The sequence below is a fragment of the Polyodon spathula genome, chromosome 3 (genome assembly GCF_017654505.1).
Source record: "Polyodon spathula isolate WHYD16114869_AA chromosome 3, ASM1765450v1, whole genome shotgun sequence".
NCBI classification, from domain to species: Eukaryota; Metazoa; Chordata; class Actinopteri; order Acipenseriformes; family Polyodontidae; genus Polyodon; species Polyodon spathula.
The window spans coordinates 77433354-77457845 of record NC_054536.1 but is presented as its reverse complement, the minus strand read 5'-3'; the positions used below and the strand labels follow the sequence as shown (position 1 = coordinate 77457845).

The 24492-nt window shown below is 38.1% G+C and overlaps 1 protein-coding gene across 1 annotated transcript in view; it reads left to right on the top strand.

Annotated features, from left to right (window-relative positions):
• The window catches only part of LOC121313430 (peroxidasin homolog), a 108176-nt gene that overhangs the window by 21068 nt on the left and 62616 nt on the right, over positions 1 to 24492 (top strand). The gene's annotated exons all lie outside the window — the stretch shown is intronic.

Here is a 24492-nt window from a genome sequence, read left to right as displayed (position 1 = left end):
TAGAGGTACGTGGTGTGTTTTTTTGTTAGAGGTACATGGTGTGTTTTTGGTGTTAGAGGTACGTGGTGTGTTTTTGGTGTTAGTGTTGGTGTTAGAGGTACGTGATGTGTTTTTGTTGTTAGAGGTACGTGGTATGTTTTTGGTGTTAGAGGTACGTGGTGTGATTTTGGTGTTAGTGTTGGTGTTAAAGGTATGAGGTGTGTTTTTGATGTTAGTGTTGGCGTTAGAGGTACGTGGTGTGTTTTTGGTGTTAGAGGTACGTGGTGTGTTTTTGTTGTTAGAGGTACATGGTGTGTTTTTTCTGTTAGAGGTACGTGGTGTGATTTTGGTGTTAGTGTTGGCGTTAGAGGTACGTGGTGTGTTTTTGGTGTAGAGGTACATGGTGTGTTTTTGTTGTTAGAGGTACGTGGTGTGTTTTTGTTGTTAGAGGTACGTGGTGTGATTTTGGTGTTAGAGGTACGTAGTATGTTTTTAGTGTTAGTGTTGGTGTTAGAGGTACATGGTGTTTTTGGTGTTAGTATTGGTGTTAGAGGTACATGGTGTGTTTTTGGTTTTAGAGGTATGTGGTGTGTTTTTGGTGTTAGTGTTGGTGTTTTTTCGTGTTCCGTGTCGTCTTGCATTAGTTTTTGTATAACGTGTTATTTTGGCCTGTATGCTGTTTTGTTTGTTAATGTATTTTGTTGTTATCTGTTTAGTGTTTTGTTTATTTATTTATTTAGTTGTTTATTTATTCATTTATTTATTATTATTAAACATGTGATTTAGCGCTTCACAGTACCTTCTATGTCTGAGTTTCCATTCCTGGTAGAAACAGCATTGGCAGTGTCACTGTCCTGTCACAAATGCCAGTAAACTAGGCTGTGCAGTGGTAGGCCTTTATCTCTTTAGTAAACCAAAGTTTGTCTCAGAAATCTTTGTAAGATTATAGTGTTAGGACAACTGTAATTTACAGATGAAAACATTTATTTAAACAGATTTTGAACATTCTCAACAAATCACTATAAATTATCGAACGTTAAATAGTTTCCAATATGCACTGTATATTGAAAGTTTATATTATCAAACTTTAAGTATATTTTTGTCAAAAAAAAAAATAAGTATGCTACTGTCACAAAGACGGCTGTAATGGGTGACGTCAGACCAGAAACGGGAATCAGGAAATAAGCAACAGAGAGGTGGAGTTTGGTGGAGCTGAGCGATTGGGTTCGCTCAGCATTTAATAATGAACAGACAGAAAATAAAAGGTTGTAAAGACAAACAAAACACAGGACACAGCATTTTCGCCAAAATAAATAGACAAACAAATTGGGCTACACAGACAAACACGGTTAGCTGATATTTTAACTATTGGACTTTGATTATTACCTCCGTCTCCAATCCCTTTCACCACTAACCGAACACACAACCCAGAGTGAGTGAAAACATGCTGCTTTTATGCAGCTGTACTGAGACTCGATTGCTAATCATTCATTTGGGAGGGAGGAGTCGCAGTACAACTGCACGTGAATTAATAAAGTGCAATTCCCCGTGCTCACATATTATTACTTTTTACTTGCACGTGAAGTGCTGTGCAATCCTCGTGCCTAAATACAAATATACATTTTAAACACTTGTGTTACACAGACCCGTTTATATCCTGTGTACCAATGACTATACACCAACAGTAAAACACAACATACAACACATACACACGGGCTGGGCACTTTGCCACAGCTACTAAGCACTATCACAACTTTGCCTGTCAAGATTTAAGTACCCTCAAGTGAACAGTATTTCTAGTCTACATGGAAAGTAACCATTCTTGTCTGTTTATCAAATTACAGTGTTTATAATATTTATAGTGTTCTAGTATGCGCTGACCTTGCCTGTTTGTGGGATGTTTTGATTAGATTTGTTCTTTTTGTTGTAATTTTTTGTATGTTTAAAGAAAGAGAAAGCTAATAAACATGTGATTTGCATTCTACTATAGGTCCTCAGGGAGAATAGTTTTAGAAGCATGGCAGGTCTGGACAGTTTGCAATTTGTTTCCTGTGCCCATTTTGATTAGTGCATTCAATTATCTCACTGTGCTGTACTCATTAGTGGTGGTAAAGAAATTAAAATTAGACCATGAAGTAATTTGGATGGCAGTGAATAATTAGGACATATTATAAGTTGGGGCATGATGGGATTAAACATCAGATAGATATTTAGATTTAAGTGCTTTTAAATTTCTTACCTTTTAGTAACGCTATTAACATTATTTCTGGTCTCCCTTTTGGTTTGTTGCTTTCCAGGCTATTCAAATATTTAAAATACAATATTACGTATACTTTTCTACATCCTGGTACTTTGCTGTAGGTCACAAAACCTGTTGCAAGACCATTGGAGTGATTTTGAACTACAGCACAAACTAAAGCAAATTAAGTATTGTCCATAGAATAGGTCTATCTTCTTATTGCAAACACTGTATATAATGCAAGGAAAAATCTTCAGAGAAATACTGTGTACAATGCAAGGAAAAATCATCAGGGAAATACTGTGTACAATGCAAGGAAAGATGATTAAAGCAGGTGAGTTCAGTTTAGCAGCAGCAATGCGAAGGAAGGGATGCACACCAATAGCAATGCAGCATGCATGTGCTTCATTAAAAAAAAAAAAGGGGCACCAGTGATATAATTGCTTGTGTAATTAAGAGGTAATATCTTGGTTAGCAATCCTTTAAGATTCAGGAAATCTGCCATTAAAATACAGTAAACTGTCTAAATTAATCTGCTTAAACAAATATCCTTCCTGTCATTTCTTAGCTAGAGATTGAATAATGCCTTCCCACATTCAGCTGTGGTATGTAAGGAATGCAACATTGCAACATACTTAGCTATTTTCTTCCTGTTGGACTCAGATAGACACATGTTGGTGCTGTTTTTTCATCAAAGATATGTGCAAAGTTGTCCATTGAATTGTATTTTATGGCTGCGGATATGTGCATCTCTAAAAATGAAGCACATTGCATCCATTTATTTGGCTTTTTGATAGTTTGGTACGAGCATGAACATACAGCAGTACTGTCTTTCTGCATGCATTAAAAGCAACATTGGAGATATTGAAAAATACGTCGAGTTGAATAGTTTTTAGTTTTAAAAACAAATACAAATAAGATGTTACATGGGGTGCAAGTAAAGTCATAAATATCAATGTGATAACCATAGCAATGGAGGGGCTATAACCCCTACTCTTCCAGAATTTCTATATTGTTCAATGCATTATTTTTGATTTTTAGGTGGGGTGGCCTGGGGATTTTAGGCAGTAAATAAAAAATCATTCAATTCCCAAAAGGCTTATATTGGAAACTCTGTGTTTATTCACAGCTGGATCACATTTTTTTCCCCCCAAAGTTCAATGTGCAGCCAGCAACATGCAACTTTTCAGGCTGTTAGATTCTGTGGCTTCATGACATGGCTCTGAGGGTGGTTAATGGAAAAAGTGGTTAACTGCATTTTCAGTAAATATAATGCACATGTACTACTGCTGAAGGCAATGCCATGTCCTTTTTGATACAGAAGTGTCAAGCTTGCCAACTGACCTATAACCTTCACAAAATGGTCACATAATTAAGAATAGAAAAACTGTTCTCCACATTCCCAAATGTAGCTACATCTTAGTGTGAAGTGCAACACACAATCTGGAAAAGTATGTTCCCTATTTCTGAAAGTTTGTTATATTTTATTCAACATTTTATTGCTGTGCTAACACGCAAGCTTGAAAACACCACACCATCTTTAAACACAAAGGTAACGTTTAACCTGGCATAGCAAGAGTTGTGGTTTGCGAGACTTGGCCTGGAAAATCTTAGTCTGCAGCTCCTTTCACACTTGCACTCTTTCACACTTGCACTCCTGCCCAGGTCCTGGCTAACCGGGTCACAATCCTGCATACTGTGACCCGCCTCAGGATGTGGTTTGACACACTTGGACCCGGGTTGAGCAAGACGACGCAATAATAGACAGCCACGCCTGTGTGAAGGTTTCACTTCCACAAGGAACTTTTCTGTTTAGCCATATTTTTGTTGCTTGAGACATACCATGAGCCAGATGGCAGCAGGGATGAAGAAACGTTTGCTCTAATCAACATTTAGGCTGATGGTTCAATCCAGAGACACTTGGATGGAAGCGTCCGTAACAAGCTTCTTCCGGGGCATTGATACGCGTATTGTTTACTTGCATCTGTCACCCAGGTCAACCCTGCTTTATCAAAAGCAGTGTGAAATCGTATACCCGACCCGCATGACACAGAGTTCTGCCCAGGTAAATTCTGACCCGGGTAGATCGTGCCAGTGTAGAAGGGGCTTACTTGACTTACTTTGTAACTCTTTGTCAATGTGTACACCATAAGCTAACATTAAATAGAAATTGAACCTGAAATTGAAAAATGAATGAAGCACATCTGTGCTGCATAGCTATTGGTGTGGTGTGCTTCCCTTCCTTTGCATTGACCTGCTTTAATCATTTTCCCCTATTTAATACCAGGGTACTCATAATCTCAGACTACATTAATGTATTATACACACATTTGCCTACATCTAAAAGGCTATCATAAAAGTTTGTAAAAATTCAAGGCAGATGTAATTTTCCTGATGGAGAGTGTTATAGACAGACATGCTCATAAAGACCCCAAAAGTGAGACAATTACAAAACATCAGGAGACTTAAGTTTGTTGACTGAAGATCTGATTCTACCTGAAGCACCTGGGTTTTTACAGTAAAACCCTATAGCCTATACTAACTTGCTCAGACCTGCCCTCTCTAGATATACATCACCTCGCCACCATTCAGTCCCAACCCCAAACATGCAAACAGATGGGAGAACTGTCATGCAACACTCTATTTTGACATACTTTCATCGTTAATCAGACTAAACCACATGTTTTTTTAAAGATACACCTGTCTCGCATATTCTTTTAAGATATGTCTTTCTGCAGGTCTGTTAACTTGGATTTACCAAACTGCTATTGTTGAGTTTTAAGCCTGAACTCAGGAATGCAGAAAATAACATTTTTTGTAATAACTGAAAGGTAACTAAAATTGGCAGCGCTTTACATGTACTTGTATAAGGTCTGCTCCACATTTTCTTGGTCCTGTAAAGGCACATACCCAAAAAATAAAAAGCTTAACGTTAAAGCGCAAGTCACTGCTTGCAAAACAACACTTAGATAGGCTTAATGTCTTATTTCTTTTTTCAAAACTGTTTACTTACAGTATACTGCAGTGTACTGAGTTTCTATAATGCTTAAAGATAGCGGCCGAGGATCACGTATGAGAGAATAAAGTCTCGCAGCACTTAAAATATCCAGCACTACTTTTATTTATTTATTGATTTTGACTAGAACTATTCAGAATGTGGCTCATAGTGCTTTCTTCACGGACACGCACTTCCTTAGAGATTGTTGCAGCGCTTCAGGCATTCTAAACTGGGTGGAAAATACAGTAGCTTGGTGTCGTAAAATATCTCTACAGGATTTTCCCGCACTGAAATTTGCAGATATGCGGAAGTAGCTTGGAAAATGCATGATTCCCGCGAGCCTGCGCTGAAATTCAAGCCCTGTGTTAAAACATGGAAATCATCAAAAAGTACCACTGAGCTGATACAAAATTATAGTTTAAGAGTAAGTAGTGGGTTTCCGAAAAATACAGCGTTATACATCCCCAAGTGTTGCTACAACTGTTTAAATAATGTACCTGTAATTTTTCTTTTCACTGGTAGAACCCATGTATTTCAGGGGGCTGGAGCTGGGGCTCCTCCCTTGTGTCATCTTGCTAAAATATCTGTTAGTCAACGTTTAAATCTAGAATATTTTAAATTTTTAAAAAATCAGTGTTGAAGTATTTTTATTGGGGGGTTTTACATTTCAAAATGCTGTGTGTTTACATTTACTAAAATTATAGATTGAACAGCAAAAATGAGGTCATTGGCTTGTCAGAGCCTAAGAACGTTTTAATTTCGAGGGGCTAGCATCCATAGACCTTAAAAAACAAAACAAAACAAAAATGTCCAACTTGCTTTGCTTGGCTACTATTTTCTCCTTTCAGAAGTTGGCATCTTTGGATTAGACGAGCGTAGTTAATAGCACTACATTAAATTAATAATTTGATTTGAAGTGTTGGATATTTATTAAATAGAGTGACATCTTGCTATTAGTCAACTCTTAATACACAGTTTTATTAGGTCCACTATTTTGTGATGCTTATAGCTGGATTTGTACACTGTATAGGAAGCTTTTAAGGTTTATTACAAAGGTGGTTAAAAGTTGTATTTGGACTCATTGCATTGAGCTGCACAGTTTCTTTAAAATGTCTTCAGCAAAAAAAGACACCATCTGCATCAAAGATTGGAAATATGTCTGCTAAAGATCGCTCTGCCCAGTACAAGAAAGGGATATTCCATATTTCTGTTGTTATTTTGACTTGTTTTTATTTTGTTTGATATCTCACTGATGGGGAAAATAGAATGTTAGAATGTCTTTATAAGGTGGACATAAAAATAAATAAAAAATTCTACAATTTAGCATTTACTTTTTTTCAGTTAAGCATTTAAATACTTAGAACTTTTTTCTTTACATATTTATCAGTCACATTATTTATGACGTTTCCTTCCGCAAGAGAAAACCAGCGGATATTGCATTATATAAATATAGGGTCAGCCCATGTCAGTTCACTCACCCTTGAAATTGAAGGTTCATGGATGTTGATATAAATATGTATTCATAAATGAGCTACCTAAAGTTACTGTATTGTTTTACTGGGACTTTCATTTGTGTGTATCTGTTATTGTTGACTTGGTTTCCCATTTTAGTTTAGTCAGCAAGGCAGGTTAATAAATTACATTTTTAAAAAAAATAATAAACGTAAATGTTTCAAATTACTATTTATTATATTACATTTAATTTAATAATTATCAAGTGATTTCCATTACATGAAAGTTGAACTGAACATGCTGATTTGAACTCGGCTCTCGCCAAGATAAGCACCAACTAAGATGTACAGTACTGTGCAAAAGTTTTAGGCAGGTATAAAAAAATGCTGTAAAGTAAGAATGCTTTCAAAAATGTACATATTAATAGTTTATATTTATCAATTAACAAAATGCAAAGTGAGTGAACAGAAGAAAAATCTACATCAAATCAGTATTTGGTGTGACCACCCTTTGCCTTCAAAACAGCATCAATTCTAGGTACACTTGCACACAGTTTTTGAAGGAACTTGGCAGGTAGGTTGGCCCAAACATCTTGGAGAACTAACCACAGTTTTTCTGTGGATTTAGGCAGCCTCAGTTGCTTCTCTCTTCATGTACTCCCAGACAGACTCGATGATGTTGAGATCAGGGCTCTGTGGGGGCCATACCATCACTTCCAGGACTCCTTGTTCTTCTTTACGCTGAAGATAGTTCTTAATGACTTTCGCTGTATGTTTGGGGTTGTTGTCATGCTGCAGAATGAATTTGGGGCCAATCAGATGCCTCCCTGATGGTACTGCATGATGGATAAGTATCTGCCTGTACTTCTCAGCAGTGAGGAGACCATTAATTCTGACCAAATCCCCAACTCCATTTGCAGAAATGCAGCCCCAAACTTGCAAGGAACCTCCACCATGCTTCACTGTTGCATGCAGACACTCATTCATTTACCGCTCTCCAGCCCTTCGGCGAACAAACTGCCTTCTGCTACAGCCAAATATTTCAAATTTTGACTCATCAGTCCAGAGCACCTGCTGCCATTTTTCTGTAGCCCAGTTCCTGTGTTTTCGTGCATAGTTGAGTCGCTTGGCCTTGTTTCCATGTCGGAGGTATGGCTTTTTGGCCACAAGTCTTCCATGAAGGCCACTTCTAACCAGACCTCTCCGGACATTAGATGGATGTACCAGGGTCCCACTGTTTTCTGCCAATTCTGAGCTGGTGGCACTGCTGGACATCTTCCGATTGCAAAGGGAAGTAAGCATGATGTGTCTTTCATCTGCTGCAGTAAGTTTCCTTGGCTGACCACTGCGTCTACGGTCATCAACGTTGCTCGTTTCTTTGTGCTTCTTCAAAAGAGCTTGGACAGCATATCTGGAAACCCCTGTCTGCTTTGAAATTTCTGCCTGGGAGAGACCTTGCTGATGCAGTATAACTACCTTGTGTCTTGTTGCTGTGCTCAGTCTTGCCATGGTGTATGACTTTTGACAGTAAACTGTCTTCAGCAACCTCACCTTGTTAGCTGAGTTTGGCTGTTCCTCACCCAGTTTTATTCCTCCTACACAGCTGTTTCTGTTTCAGTTAATGATTTTGTTTCAACCTACATATTGAATTGATGATCATTAGCACCTGTTTGGTATAATTGTTTGATCATACACCTGACTATATACCTGCAAAATCCCTGATTTTGTGCAAGTGTACCTAGAAGAATTGATGCTGTTTTGAAGGCAAAGGGTAGTCACACCAAATATGGATTTGATTTAGATTTTTCTTCTGTTCACTCACTTTGCATTTTGTTAATTGATAAATATAATCTATTAACATGTCTATTTTTTAAATAATTCATATTTTACAGCATTTTTTCACACCTGCCTAAAACTTTTGCACAGTACTGTAGCTTTAGAGTAAACTAATGTGGTCCATCTGCATCTCCGTCCATTTGCGTTTCCTTCCATCTGATGATGTAGATATCGTGCTGAACTTGCCCCATAATATTACTGATTCAAAAGGCAGCCTTTGCATCTTCCACAGCTTTCTTTGCCACCCACTTCCTTCCACTTTTCAACACATGTGCTTCCTCCCTTATGCATTTGTCGCGTGACTCTACTAATGTAGAGTCCATTTATTTATTTATTAAATGAAATGTAATGCAAGAAAGAATGCTAACCTGAAACAAAAGATTCCAAAAATATATTTATTTATTTATTTATTATTTTATTATTATTATTATTATTATTATTATTATTATTATTATTATTATTATTATTATTATTTATTATTATTATTATTTTCTGTTATGCAGCATTATCAACTCTAGAGAGTTAGGTATTACACCCTGGGGAATTACGTGCATAAAACGTAGCACCATATTAAATAATGTCACCATTAACAGAAAGACAGGGAAAAATGTTGTATCACACTGAGGGTCAGTTCATCTTCTTTTGGAAGACAAACTGAAAGAGCTGGTGTTCCTTTATTTCAATCTAGGAATTTAAAAAGACTATAAAAAAACAAACAAAAAAATACATTGTTTTCTACTTCATGCCAAAGCTGCCCGATTCCAGCCTTGCTGAAGCACCCCCAGATCATCACCGATCCTCCACCGCATTTCACAGTGGGTGCGAGACACTGTGGCTTGTAGGCCTCTCCAGGTGTCAGTCTAACCATTAGACGACCAGGTGTTGGGCAAAGCTGAAAATTGGACTCATCTGGGGGTGCTTCAGCAAGGCTGGAATCAGGCAGATTTGTCTTTGTGAAGGGCGCATGAATCAAGCCAAGTACAAGGTTGTCCTGGAAGAAAACTTGCTTCCTTTTGCTCTGACAATGTTCCCCAACTCTGAGGATTGGTTTTTCCAGCAGGACAATGCTCCATGCCACACAGCTAGGTCAATTAAGGTGTGGATGGAGGACCACCAGATCAAGTCCCTGTCATGGCCAGCCCAATTTCCAGACCTGAACACCATTGAAAACCTCTGGAATGTGATCAAGAGGAATATGAATGGTCAAAAGCCATCAAACAAAGCCGAGCTGCTTGCATTTTTGCGCCAGGAATGGCATAAAGTCACCCAACATCAATGTGAAAGACTGGTGGAGAGCATGCCAAGATGCATGAAAGCTGTACTTGAAAATCAGGGTTATTCCACCAAATATTGATTTCTGAATTCTTCCTAAGTTAAAACATTAGTATTGTGTTGTTTAAAAATGAATATGAACTTATTTTCTTTGCATTATTCGAGGTCTGACAACACTGCATCTTTTTTGTTATTTTGACCAGTTGTCATTTTCTGCAAATAAATGCTTTAAATGACAATATTTTTATTTGGAATTTGGAAGTGCTAATCTAACTAAAGCACCTTACATAATGCATGCATTAATTCATATTTAAGACATCTATATTTCAGGCAAAGAATATATGCTTACCCTCCTCTTTGAGGTGTAATTGATTTAGAGCGGATTGGTGACGTCAATCAGTAGGTAAAAGCTTTTCAGATAGAGACTACAGAGACTGGGTTCAAATTCTCACAAGCTCTGTTGAGGATTGGAGGTCGGAAAAAAAAAAAAAAACTCTTTGGTATCGTTTAAGTTTTTATGTCCAGTTTTTCAGTTGCCTACCCACATTTCATGAAGTCACAACCCCCCTGCTCATACAGTATGTGGTTACAGCGTGTCTGCGAGCTATCAAGCATACCTAAATGTTTAAATTCATTCTACAAAATATTTAACACGCTCTAACAAAAATGCAAGGAAATATAATTATAATGCATTAGTTTAAGTAAATATAAATCATGAACTTACCACATTCACTTAATAAGCATTTTAATTATACATCTTGACTTAACAGCTTCACAGAAAGTAGACTTTAGCCTATTTCCTCAAAAACATGCTTCTAGCGAGTAACACTGCAACACTCTGACCTTTTCACTGATAAAAACACACTGTCTAGATGGCCATTACTGGGTATAAGTTCATTTTTCAGAGAAAATGGTTAGTTAGAAAAAGCCCCTAGCTCTTGCCTCGTTTAAAAAGATTTAAGGTGTTACTGCTTCGCCAAAAAGGTGTTAAAAGAAGAGACAGCTATAATTCATATTTTAGAGAAACAGGTGCTAGTGACCAGAAAGCATAGATTTATTTTTAATTGTAGAAAATGCAGCATGCAGCTATACTTTATGATAAAAACTATTTAGCAGCAAGCAAGCAAGCTCTTCTCTTCAGGTGAAGAGGGACCCCTTCTTTTTCTGTTCGCCTCTCCTCCCTAAAAACAGCAAGGCTGGTCCCAGGCATCCAGCATCACAGGCATGGTGATCTGTCTCTGGTTGGCACCTGTAATGTACTGCAACTCCCTCAGTAAGCTCCCTGTACTTGCAGGCATACCATGCTTCCCATGGCTCTCCAGTCTACTGGCTGTTTACACTTAAGGCAGGTTGCTCTTATTATTTCCTTTCCATTGAAATTAAACTGAACTAACCTCAGTATAAACACAACATCTTCCAGGGGAGCAAACTGTACAAACTCTCTTTTGAAATGGGCCCTGTCTTAGCTGGCACTCGTCAAAACAGCAGTCGGGGAGTCTTGGAGACGCTCATTTATTCTTGGAATTTATCACTCTCAAACCAAATCTTTTGGAATCCCCTGCTGGACAGTTATGGAAAGTTATGTGCTTGTCCATCAGTTTGCTCACATAAATACACTAACCTGGGCACACCATGGCCCACTGTAATGTCTCTAACATAATATGGACTTGCCTCCATGACTGCCACTTTCCACTCCTCTGTTCTGTAGTCACAGTCAGTGGGTATTTGCAACAACAGATTAGACAAGGAGCCTACCTGAACAACAGTATTTATTTTATGTATTCTCCACACCTCGTCAGGCTCAAGGGTTTTAATTAACTCTGTGACAGAAGTATTTAATTGCTTTTGCAAAGAAAAGAAAGTCTGATTCATACCAACAGAAAACAAGTCTTTCAAAAGTGTGTGTTGTAGTTGTAAACCACAGGTACACTGTAAAATGTTCTATGGAAGTTTAAAAATGATTTTTTTGTATAAAGTGTGTGCAGTATGTAAGATACTGTATAGTATCATAACGTGTCAATGCGGCAACGCTATCTATTTTGTGTTAACTGTGTGTTAGGTTGTGTACAAAGTGTAGTAGGTTATGGTAAACAATTACATTTGATAAGAGCGTTCAGTTTCAATTTATAATACTTTATGATGTTTGCATTGTACAGTAATGTGTACAATTCAGCAGCATGATTTATTTTGTGTTAACGGTAGGCTATAGACTAAAGTGAAAATAAAATTCTCTAGCTATTAATTTGATTTTACTGCTGTACTGTATTCTGTGTAGGCCAACTGTACAGATTTATATTTTTACATATTGTAATGTGTTCAGAGAACACATTCATGTGGTTTTCTTAAACCAAGTTTTTTTTTTTTTTTTTTTTAATTGTAGTTGGACTTTGTCTTTTTATAAGATACGCTATTCTCCATAGTGGGGTTTTTATAGTCATGGTCATGATCAGCATTACAGAATGTATTTGTTCACACTGAACTGGGTGTGCTGATGCTGGCATTTTGTCTTGGCACTGGTTTCGTTTGTATAAACAGTTGGAAAGTAATTTGCAGCTATCTGCTTTTGCAAGGAATGCCTGAGTGGGACTGGTGGGTTTGGGGTGGTGGTTTTGAAATTGGCCAAACTTGATGGTGTAATATTTGAACGTCACCGAACTTGCAATTTCAATTTACTGTCATGTAGGGTAACCATAACACTGTGAACACATTTTAGCAATAATGTGACTGTCTTGGTCATGGATTAGTACACGTTTCAGCAGTGCTCAGCTCTTTAAGTAAGTCTTCCAGAGAAGCTCTCTGGTTTCAGTAGGGATAGAAAGGATTCCTGATTACATGCAGCCTTGTAAAAAAAAAAGAAAAAAAAAAAATGTACCCCACATCTGCTCTGGCTTGTGGCCAAGGAAGGGCCTCAACTGAAATCTCCAAGGAGAAAGCTGGGTACACTCAGAAAAGAAACAGTTTTAAATGAAATCATTTGTGTGAATTGAAGATGTCTGGAAAGGGACATTCTTTGATGGTTAAGTCAAGAAATTAAGATATCTTGTCAGACAGAGTTTAACCAGTACACTGTATTAACCATTTGACTGCTATTGAGTGTACCATGTATAACCTGCCCATAATGCAAAAAAGATTTCCTTCTTTTAAAATGTAATTGTTTCCCTTTAATTTACCGTGTTTGTTTCAATTAACTTATGATTATATTTTATAGCTGTATTCAGCTTCTCCAGCCTCCCTGGCAGCACTCGTGGGGGGCAGGATTAGCCATGCAAACTACTTTGGTGGGGGGGGGTTGGGGGCAGTTCACTTGTCAATCTCCTTCTTTGTTATTTATACACTCAGGACTGCTTCAACCCTTTGTCTGTGTTTGTTTTTGGATACATCTCAGACGCGTGGTATACTCTGACGCTTCGACGACTCATTTGTTTAAACCTGTGTTTTTCAATCCATGTTTATTATATATTTGTCGTTAAAAAAAAAAAAAAAAAAAGCTGTGACAGCTATTAAGCTCGGGAGTCCAGGATGACCCGCTAGCATGGCAACCAACTTCATTTCTTCCCCGGAGGAAAGTTTTTTTGACTATCACAAGAGTTTTTTCTGCAAAAGCAACTGCCGTCCTGGGAACAGACAACGTTGTTGTTAACCGGGCAAAACCAGACATAGATCTGTTTCTCAGGATTTTCAGGGGATTGAGAGCCTACGCTTGTGGGGTTCGGGCTTCAACAAGTCATTCTACTCACCTTTGTCCGAAAGCCGCCACTGCCAGAACTACCTTTTCTTCATGGTTTCCAAAGACCTCTTCCAGTTTCAGTAGGGCCACATCTTCCGCCTGTCCTATCCATGCCTCAGACACCTCTTCTTCTACCGACAGGCTCAGTCGCCTTCAAATTTGTGATAATTTCAATGACGCTACTTGCAATAACAATACCTGCCGTTACCTTCACGTTTGTTCTTTTTGCAGTGACGTGCATTCTAAATCCATTTGCCCTTCAAAGCGTGGCAAATGACATTCAGCCCTGACCGCCTCTTCTCCTGTGAACATTCCTGCCTTAACTGAAGCACTCTGCCTTCATCCTGATAAGCAATTTGTGTCATACCTCATCAACGGCCTCCTTCTCGGCTTCTCCATCAGGTATCTAGTATCCCTTCTTCCCTTTCTACCTCAATCTCCGTTCAGCTGTTTCAGACCCGGAAGCAGTCACCTCTCTTATCAGAGCCAAGCTGGAAAAAAGTTTTGTGGTCGGCCCTTTCCCGGCCCCTCCATTCCCAGTATTTAGGATTAATCGAATTGGCATTGTCACTAGAAAAATATCCGGAAAGAAACGTCTAATCATAGACCTCTCCGCTTCCATAGGACAATCCACCAGCACTGTCAATTCTCTTAATTCCGCTGGATCAATTCTCTCTTCATTATGTCACACTCACAGACGCTATCAAGTTCATAAAAATCGCTGGTCACGGAGCCTGGCTTTCGAAGGCGGATATTACAGATGCCTTCAAAGTTCTGCCGATTCACCCTTCCCTCCTCCATCTTCTTGGAATTTCGTGGCAGGGCTCATTATTAGCCGGCTATAGACACTTTATCCTAACACTCCATGCTGCCCAGCTGTCAGCTACACTGCCTGAGGATGCTGCACTGAGTAGTGACAGATCTATCCCTTTCTCTTTTATGTCTCTCATCGAGAGTGTCTTTTATGTTTGTCTTCTCATTCTCCTTGTTCGACCAGCAGCTAAGAGATGCCGCCTGGCTAACGACGTGGACTGAGAGCTTCATCCTTATTTGTTCTGCCTCTCATTCTCATTAGCCGCTTAGCGCTGACCCGGTGAGACGTGAAAGTTTTACGTCGTACGTCTTGTCAAGCTGTCCAGCTTTATGCCTCTAATTCATTGTTACACAAGCACCCCCATTCCTCAAATCAAACCCTTTTTATACTACACTACTCAAGCCCTTGTAAGTGACCAGTGATTTATTATTAATCAAAAAGAAAAAACTTGCGAATACGGTATGCTACTGTATTGGTAAAAAAAAAAAGACAAAACAAATGACAAAAAAGTGCTACCAATTAAAATTAGGTAAATGATAATAAAAGTAATAACTACATCTAAATAATTATCCATCGGAAACGAAGAAAACATTGGGAAAGTACACTAATAATAATTAAAATATTGAAGTTACATCTGTTATTTAGGTATCAGATGCGTGTAACTTGTTTACATTAGTTCTGCCTCCGTCCGGAGAAACATTTTCAAAAGAGGACATTAAATTAATATATAATTAAAATAACAGTAAAAAAAAAGGGGGATCTCAGATAGCTGTACAGTAACTTAGTTTTTTTAATCAATAGCCATCTCCTGCCCTGCACGCAATTAAACACACACACACACACACACACAGCATTCCGGAAGTATTTTTTTAAAATAAAACCTAAAAAAATAAAAATTAATTATTCCCAATTCTTAGCTTTCGGTTGAGTTATAGATCAGCACTTTAGGGCGTGTAGAGGGGGAGATACAGACGTTTCAAATGTATGAATACCCCATTGAGCTTGGCTGTAATGGTGGACGCTACTTAATCATCCTTGTAGTTAAAAAAATATATATGTCCCACCAACCCCATCCCTAAACCAATTACATGTAGGCATTCACTGTCGTCATGGCTATGACTCAATGAAAAAAAAAAGCAATATTGCTGGTTGGACAGCTGAGATATTATGTATTTTGTAATTGACTTAATAGTATCAAAATTAGAACACGTCGGCAGCAAAGAGTAAATAAAGAAAGCAAAAGGAAACAAAGCTAAAAATAAAAGTTTGACACACAATGGCGAGTGCTAGTCCCACTAAAAGGAGCGTCCCGCTCCAGGAATCTATTACTCTGAGCAAACCCTCTCTACAATTTGGGATCAGCATCCCCTGAACGACCTACTAATGGGCTCCCGGAGTTCCAGCATCCTCACGGCAACTCCGGCCTCTTCAAGCAGCCTTATCAAATGGCCTCGGCTGGGCAGTGCCTTCACGAGCACCGTCTTGGTGTGGAAGGGTTTCGTATAGTAGTTCCCTCCATGGAGTGGATGCTCTCCTCCTCGATGTAAACACAACAAGCTTTCTCTATGCGCCCAAGCAGAGGCAGTTTGGCAATATGTATGGTAAGTATATAGGTGGCAGTAGTCTAGAAAAACCAGTAGTGCTAAAATGAATAAAACAGTTCAGAACTTGTCGCAATGGTTGGTGAGTAGGCCCAGTAGGTTTAGAGTCACATTTTTGTTCAGCACTGTCACTCCTAATATACAGTGAATACAATATGTTGGAACAATATCTTCAGTATATCTTTAGTGTACTGCCAATAAATTGATAACGATTGTTCTTGTTGCTGCAGGGAAAAGGTTGCCAGAACAAAATGTTCTTCCAAAGCACTGAATCAGAGTAATAATAAGGAACTACATGGCCCACATGCAATCATTAACTCTAAGGAAGAAGGCCAGTATTTCCGCAAGGGTGATCTTAAGATCTTGGAATAAAAGTGGGGGTCAATTTTTTAACAACAAAAATAAGTGTTTCTAACTATATTAGTGTCACTTAACACAACACATTACTTCCTGCTTTATACCTATCCCTGGTCATAAATCAGTTTTGACCAGTTAATTTTATTTCATTTCAGTTATGCATTGGGTTCTTTGCAATTGAAGAACAGTTTCCCTAATTATTTGAAAAACTGCTTATGTTTGAACATACGCACAGAAGGACATACAGTAAGTACATTTGTCTCCACTATATCCGCCAGTGAAGAAATGCACCACAACCAGGGAATAATTATATAGTACAATAATGACCTTTTTTTCTTTCTGAGATTACAGCATTATCACTTCACGTGGTAGTTAGAGAACAGGTCAATGTGTCAGGTTTTGCTGCTCACATGTCCACACAGTGTGTTAATTACTGACACACTCGCTGACATCCAATTCAGTAGAAGAATTGTATGTATTTGGATTTAAATCAGAATCTGAATTTAGTATTATTACTAATACTTCTTTCTCACTGAGCGGTTTTCCACATTTTACAAACACTTGACATTTTTGTGATTGGGTATATTGTATGTAATTCATTCAATATCTGGCAGGGGCTCAAGAGAGCAATAAAAGGTGTTGCAGAAACCTGGTGTTACAATATTAAAGTTGCAGAGTGTACTGGTACGTTGGTACTCCCAGGGTACCAGAGAGCAGCGAGCATACCGGTACGTTAAAAGAGTTAAAATGACTACTCAGCCGAGGCAGCTTTCATTTTTACCTAACAGATTTTTTCTGTCCTTCTGTCTGTCTTCCTTCAACAAATACTCCACCAAAAAAAACTCTCAAAGAAATCTCCATGCTTCTCCTCCATGTGACAATGCTGCTGAAGATTTCCATCCGCAAATCTTTCTGTCAACCTCAGCTCCCCAAGCTCAAGAAGCTTTATATTTTCAATAGTGTAACTCATTCAACCTCTTCCACCTCAGTTTCTACAGTATCTGATCACCTGGATGCACAGAATCACTTGCTTGGAACCAGCAGCCATTACTTCCTCATCAGTGGCAACAGCTGTAGCGCTCGGCTCTCCTGCTGCTTCAGCCACGCCCACACCTGCTCTGAGTTGCCAGTCTCCACTCTAGCGACCTCCTCTAGCTCAGGAACCTCCTCTGCTTCAGTTGTTCATTGCCACTTTTGCCTCAACTGAGACGCAATATTATTGAAGGTGAAGACATTCAATAGTAAAGAATGAGAATTATTTGCCAATTTTTTGCACATTATATTTCCAAACACCCCAGGATCTAAGACATGAGCCATTTTTGGATTCAAGACAGTTTATTTTTGCTTATTTTTTGGCAAAATATTTTTAAACATTAATGACACATACTGTGTTTATAAAGAAAACAAAAATATATATTTTGTGTTTTGCTAAAAATATTACTTTAAGAAAAGTGCAAATCAATTAATTCACAGAAGAAAAATGCATAAATTGTAGTCTTGTTTTAAAGGGTTAAAGAAATAAACTACAGACTTTGCATTGGCAATATTAGATTTATTTGTCAAAGCAAGTTAATGTCAACTAAAAAGTTTCAATGGTTAGTAAAGAGAAGAACTTGGATCTAAATACTTGCATATTTTGAACATACAGACTCACTGGTTCAAACACTAGTTTTCTTGATTAGGTTCACCACCCAAGGTAGCGTAGTGTTTATTTTTAAGACAGTTTATTGCACTAAAATATAAAGCAGAAGTAAAAAATGTTATTGACAGACATGATGTATTTTTGCTACAATTAAAGGAAAAAAAAGGTTTAAATTGTTATTTAAATAGCATACATAGGATTTAGATTGTAAGTGGTCTTCACAGTTGCATTTTTAAAAATAAGAAAACCAAGCAAAATAGTTTTCAGGTTAAATAATGCCCCAAAAAGATGTTAAGTGCTTCGAGCACCTTTATACTGGACAGCTGCCAACTCTGCTTTCGGAATGTGTAGTTAGGAACATCTACAAAGTGTTTCCAGAACATGATAAATATAGCTCTCGTAAATTTACTTGGATTTGAAAAGTCTGTGCAACTAAAGGTTTGGCAAGTCTCCTGCCAAAAGTCATTAAGAGACAGTTTTGACGATGGTTCTGTTCATTTGCTATCTCTCCAAAAAAAAAACTCTCTGGTCTTTGGAACTGAAGTCCTCTATTTATTCACAGAGTAGGTACAGACATGACCCACCAATGTTTGTAGAAGGAATGTCTGCTCTTTTGACGTTGCATCTGTTGAAAAGGAACCTTGCCCTTTGAACTATGTCTCCAATTAATGCAAGACCCCCAAAACTAATTACCAAATGTAAAAAAAAAAAAAAAACTAGAAAATCCAAGTGTACAGCTAAGAGCCAGTGTGGTGTAATCTTGCCTAACTAACAGGTTTGTTTATGCCTTTTTTGTTTCTGAAATACACAAGTTTCCCATTGGTGGTGGTTGTATAATAATAATAATAATAATAATAATAAGTAAGAAAGACACTTAAGGAAAAAGTGAATGCTGATTAGATTACAAAACCGTAGTAATACATTTACTAAAAACTAATGTTTACTCATGTTACTTTTCTTTAAAGTATCTTGTGTCTCATGGAATTCTGTCTGACAGTACAACCGTACAATTTAAATGACACATTGGATTCAGGTTAAACACAGGATATTTGTCATTGTTATAACTACTAGTCTACTTTTCTTTTTTTTAATAGTTTTACCATGGGCTATTCTCTAAAGAGAAGTCAGTGAATGACTGCAGAAATTCATGGATAAAGTGTACAGAAGGATTTCATGGGTGAGCTATAGGAAAAGACAGTCAACTTCAGGGGAAGGATAGACATCCAAGGATGAGTCTGCACAGGAAATCTGGAAAACTGTTAATTATAACGTGGTTTTCTAAGCACTGTGGTTCCCCGGTATTGGGCTGGAGGCCAGAAATAAATCTACGTTCACAATCCATATAAAAAAAGTGTAAGACTTTTAGATTAACTGGTAAATGCTTTTTTTCCCCACTTTTTACTGTATCACCTTGAATTTAAAGAGCCTGGCTTGCAAGAAATTGTGATACAGCTTCTTACAACTAGATGCCAGTAAACTGCAGAACAAATGGTGCACACACCACCACTGTAAAATCTGGTCCAGATTGTGTTTATGGGATTTAGGGTTTATATAACACCAGCACTGGAATGAAAGTCGTGCAAACATTTCAGCTCATGTCTTTCCTGACAGCCTAGAAAGTCGACAAACAACTGTCGAACGTCAAAGAATAGAAAACAATCAAATTGTCCCTTCTTCTGTTGCCAAAGCCATGCTATGGACCTTGTTATTTGTATTCAGAGGTATCAGTAGCACTGCTAGTACCCTCATGATAAAAATATATAAATAAATGCATCATGTCAAAAACAAATTTAATGGTCAAATACAAATATATACTTAACTAATACCTTATGTTTTAACATGTAGTACATACAGCATCGGGCTTTTAATAACAGGACTGAGAAGGCAAAGAAAGTGCAATTCATTGTACCTCTACTACTTATACCAGTATTAATTAGATTTGTACATTTTTGCATATACATGAATAGTTTCCTTAAGGATCGAGACTAGTGCAGACTGAAATTGCACTTCCTAATCATTTTAAATAAAATGTTGCTGTTGGCAACAGCTAAACTTGTGTACACATGAACTAGCTTATATTTTAGAATCCTCATTAGGGATACCAAAGCACCTGGGTTTCTCTGTCAGCTGCAATAGTTATATAGGATAGTTGTTTGTTTGCTATACTGATAGCTTTCATTTTTGTATTTCAGTCTGTGGCAGGGGAGGTATGTCACTGACATATTGTACTTGTTAATCTTTGACATATAAACACTAACTTTTTTGAAAGATGTGGAATTCTTGCCATATAATAATATTTTATCATTGAATTGTTGAACATTTTCAAAGAACTGTTTACAAGTGTGTACTGGGGATGTCTCCAAACTCTGTACCTTCCAGTTTATACTATGTGTAGGTGGTTTTGTGGAAAGGTATACATATTTAATCTCTTGAAATATATTTTGAAAATGCAAAATGTAAAAGGACAATTTTTATTGTCATATCCCTGTTCATAAATCAGTTTACTACTGTGAGGGAGTGTGTCTTAAGGAGTGGAAGATTCAGTGTAAAGGTTTAACTTTTTAGGACACTGTGGCAAAGTGGTTGGTAAGGGGAACAGATGTCGTGGTGATGCGTTGCAGGAGTGATGAACAGACAACAGTGATTCAGTGAATAAGTGCTTTATTGCTCTTTTCCAGGTCTGGCGACCGTCAAAAATAATAAATCCCCGGCAATACACAATAATGTGTAAAGCACGGGGATAATGAAAACAAGAGCACAGTCCCGAACAAAAACAACGGTACGGTCACCAGTCCTGGGTGATCGAAAACGTGCAGGTGCTCAGTGCAGTGGTGCTCCGGATAGTGCTCTCCTTTCGACAGCTCCGGAGATGTGCGTTAACTGTCTATTAGTGCGACAAAGACAGACAATTACAGACAGACAGAAAATAACACACAGCACGTACAACACTCTTCACAAATATTCTGAGAGCTCCTCTCTCAGTCCTTCTCTCCTAACGTTAACCCAAACGAAGGAGAAGATCAGCGTTACCCTGGCCCCTATATGTAATCCTGCATGATATCGAGATAAACGGTTGCAGCTGCCTTATTACTTGCAGCTGCCTCTCGTTTACCTTTCAAATCAATACGGTCTTACAACACAGTCGCGCTTCCCTCCAGGCTGATCCACTTCCCTGACCCGGAAACGAACTGTCAGGCCAGCCCTTCCAGATACTTCTCCTCCCGTTCTTTAGCGCCCTCACAGGTCGGGAGGAAGATTCATCACCAGAACTCATCTTTCCGTCACAGGCACGCATGAACTTATTATACGTGATGTTTTTATAGAATTTATGTGTGAAATTTTAAGATCACTGTAACCTAACTTTTCTACAAATGATCAGACATAAAGAAAAAAAATATTGATCTGAAAATGACCAGAAGTACTACATAAACATAATTTAGCTTTTTGTTCGGAAAACAATTTAGGATACCATCAATCAATCAGTCAATCAAATGTATTTTGTGTAGCACCTTCCATGCAAAGGCATCCCAAAGCACTTCACGTTACAAATAAATATACTATACAATAATATATGATATGCAATAACATATAAAAAAAAAACATCCAAACACAAATGGGAATAAATAAATAAATATTAACAGAATTCTAAAATAGGCCGTTCCAATCTTCAAAAAGGCTGTTGCATAAAGATGTGTTTTAAGCTTTGATTTAAATGTATTTATGGAGTCAGCTTTACAGATTTCAGTTGGAAGATTGTTCCATAATACAGGTGCATAATGACTGAAGGCTCTTTCGTCACAAGAGCTCCGCTTTATCACTGCAGCCACCAGAAGCCCAGCATCAGCAAATCTCAACTGGCATCAAGAGACAGAAGGTAAAAGCATATCATTAATGTAAGCAGGGCCATTTCCAGAGACAGCCTTAAATGTCATTAATAACATTTTTAAAATAACTCTGTACTTCACCAGAAGGCAGTGCAAGCAGGCAAAAACAGGTTTAATGTGTTCAAATCTTTTTGTACCTGTCAGAATTCATGGAGCTATATTCTGAACCTGCTGTAAGTGATTGATAGATTTCCAAGGTAGACCAGCCAATAGGGCGTTACAGTGGTCCAGGCGGGATGAAACAAACACATGAATTAAAATTTCTACGTCAGATTCTGAAAGACACAAACAAACTTGAGATATATTCATTAAATGATAATAAGCAGACTTCACTACAGTTAGCAAGTTGATAGTCTGGAGTTTATGTTTACATCATCTGAACTCATTTTAAAATGAATCTGGGTGTCGTCGGCATAAGAGTGGAAATTAAAACCGTGTCGTCTGATCACATTACCCAGCGGTAGCAAATACAAATTAAAAAGTAAAGGACCAACAACAGAGGCCTGTGGAACCCCAGAAACAACAAGAGAATTAGCAGAGTATCATAATAAATGTGTGTACTAACTACTGATTTTCTCCTAATAATTACACGTTTTCCAACTTTGGTACAATTGTGTTTTCACATGAAAAAATTCTGTCTCTAAAATATTAAGATCCTTTCCTGACAGTAATCTGTGTCCAGGTATATGCCAACAAAACCTTACCATTTCAAGTAAATATGATCATGTTGATGTAAGAAGTTGAATTCAATTATTTAAATTAACAAAATATAATTTAATCAGAAATATTTAGCTTTAGGTTCTGCATTTATAGTTTTGTATGTCTCTGTAAATAAAAAAAATAAAAAAATAACACTGGGCAACATGCATGTACCATATATTTTCAAGAAGCTTACTTCTGCAGGAGTGGCTGAGGTATGTCAAGGCAGTGTCTAAGGCTAAGCAGGGAGAATGGATGAAATGGGAGATTGTGGAACAGCATAAGGTTGACTGGCGAGACCTGTGGACAATGGAAAAGAGAAGGATCAGCTTCCTGATCAGGACCACATATGATGTTCTTCCAATACTACATAGACTTGAACGTGTGGGTTGGGGAGAACCCTGTTCTTGGTGTTCCTCACCGGCTACCCTAAAGCACATGTAAGGTGGCTCTGAGGCATGGTCGCTTCACCTGGCATCATGATCAGGTGCTGCAATGCTTGGCATTAGCACTGGAAGAACGGCGTCATACGATCAACAGCTCGTCTCCAGTATCAGCAATAGTTGGCACATGGAGAACAACATTCCTCCATCCAGGAGAGCAACCAACAGGAAAGATTATTAGAATTGTGATTTGCCTGGGACAATTGGAGGCTGTGTGAGATTGGAGAATACAAGCAGATGTTGGCCAGTGCCTTATTTTCCCATTCGAGACCTGACATTGCCCTGTGGTCAGTCTCAGCACGCCTTGTTCTCCTGGTGGAGCTAACAGTGCCATAGGGAGGAAGAAACTCCATTATGTTGAGTTAACGGCTGAGATGGAACAGCAGGGGTGGAAAACCAAGGTTTATCTAGTAGAGGTTATCAGGGATTAGTCGCGCACTCCATGACCCTGCTTCTCAGTGAGATGTAGCAACTGGCTGTGGTTGAGGAAAGAAACCGATTGGGGACCTCAAAAGGTAGGTGAAGTTAACATCAATAAAAAGGAATGGAAAGCTAAAGTTAGTAAACTGGGATGGGTTGGGTAGGGGCTAGAGGGGAATGGTGCTAGGACGCTAGGCTTCCTGAGGTGTTTTGGGCTAGTTGATGAAACACTAAGTGTAGGAGGTGCCTATCTGATGACCCCTGCAAAGTGCCCCACCCAGCCAATTCCAGACGGTTGCCATGGTGAGGCACCAGGGAGGCCACAAATAGGCTGATCCCTGAAGCCAGCATTACACTTTAGCCATCAACATCAGGCCAAAATGAATTCCACATTACCTGATGGAGGAAAAGCGCTGAAGGCTCATGTATTACAATAAAGCTACATCTTGGTTGGTCCCCCCACACTACCGTCTCATTTTGTCTTGTTGAAAGCAGAGTCCAATATTAGCATGAAGTAAATAACAGCTACTCTCAGGTATCAATACACTTTTTATCATTATTATTATTTTACTGTGAACTACTTTGAGTTATATAAAAGGAAATATGTTGTCTGCAATTATATCAGTATTTAGTATACAGTTGATGTCAATTTAAAGCTCATATTTACGGAGGCAAGGCGATCAAAAAATAAGTTATTATTCTTACTTTATTATTTATATTTTGGGAAATTAGCTTTTGTTAGAGATTTCTTCCATCAGTAGTTTAAAATCATTGTTATTTTTAGCATTGTAGATTGCATAGTTGTGGGTAAACATTAATCTTACATGGCCACATGGAAGTTAAAAAAAGGGATCTGGGATATAGAGAATGGAAGTCAGACTAGTCATTTACAATACTGGGGAATAAGAATATTAGCAAAAATGTCTACATTCATTGGTAGAATGTACTTGGAGCACACATACCCTCACTTTTTCAATGACATTGCAGCAGTACTAAAATCTTCATTTTTCAGTAATGTGTTTGTATATTCATTGGTCAGTATAGTAGTCTCCACTAGGACCCAGCAGAAACGCTGCTTAATGATCGTTAATTTTCAGTTGCACATAAAAAAAATAAAAAAAAAACAATGT